Source organism: Eimeria mitis, genomic scaffold (genome assembly GCF_000499745.2).
Source record: "Eimeria mitis Houghton genomic scaffold, Emh_scaff275, whole genome shotgun sequence".
NCBI lineage: Eukaryota > Apicomplexa > Conoidasida > Eucoccidiorida > Eimeriidae > Eimeria > Eimeria mitis.
This window is the reverse complement of record NW_013571093.1, coordinates 5,511-5,713: the sequence shown is the minus strand read 5'-3', so window position 1 is coordinate 5,713 and position 203 is coordinate 5,511.

The following is a 203-nucleotide window of genomic DNA, read 5'->3' as shown; positions in this document are numbered from 1 at the left end:
AATAGAGACAGCAGCAGCAGCAGCAGCAGCAGCAGCAGCAGCAGTAGTAGCAGTAGCAGCAGCAGCAGCAGATAAAGAAGCGTATCAGCAGCAGCAGCAGTAGCAGCAGCAGCAGCAATAGCGAGAACAGAAGAAATATGATAGAGGCAGAAACAGAAACAGCAGCAGCAGCAACAACGGCAACCCTCGCAGCAGCAACGATA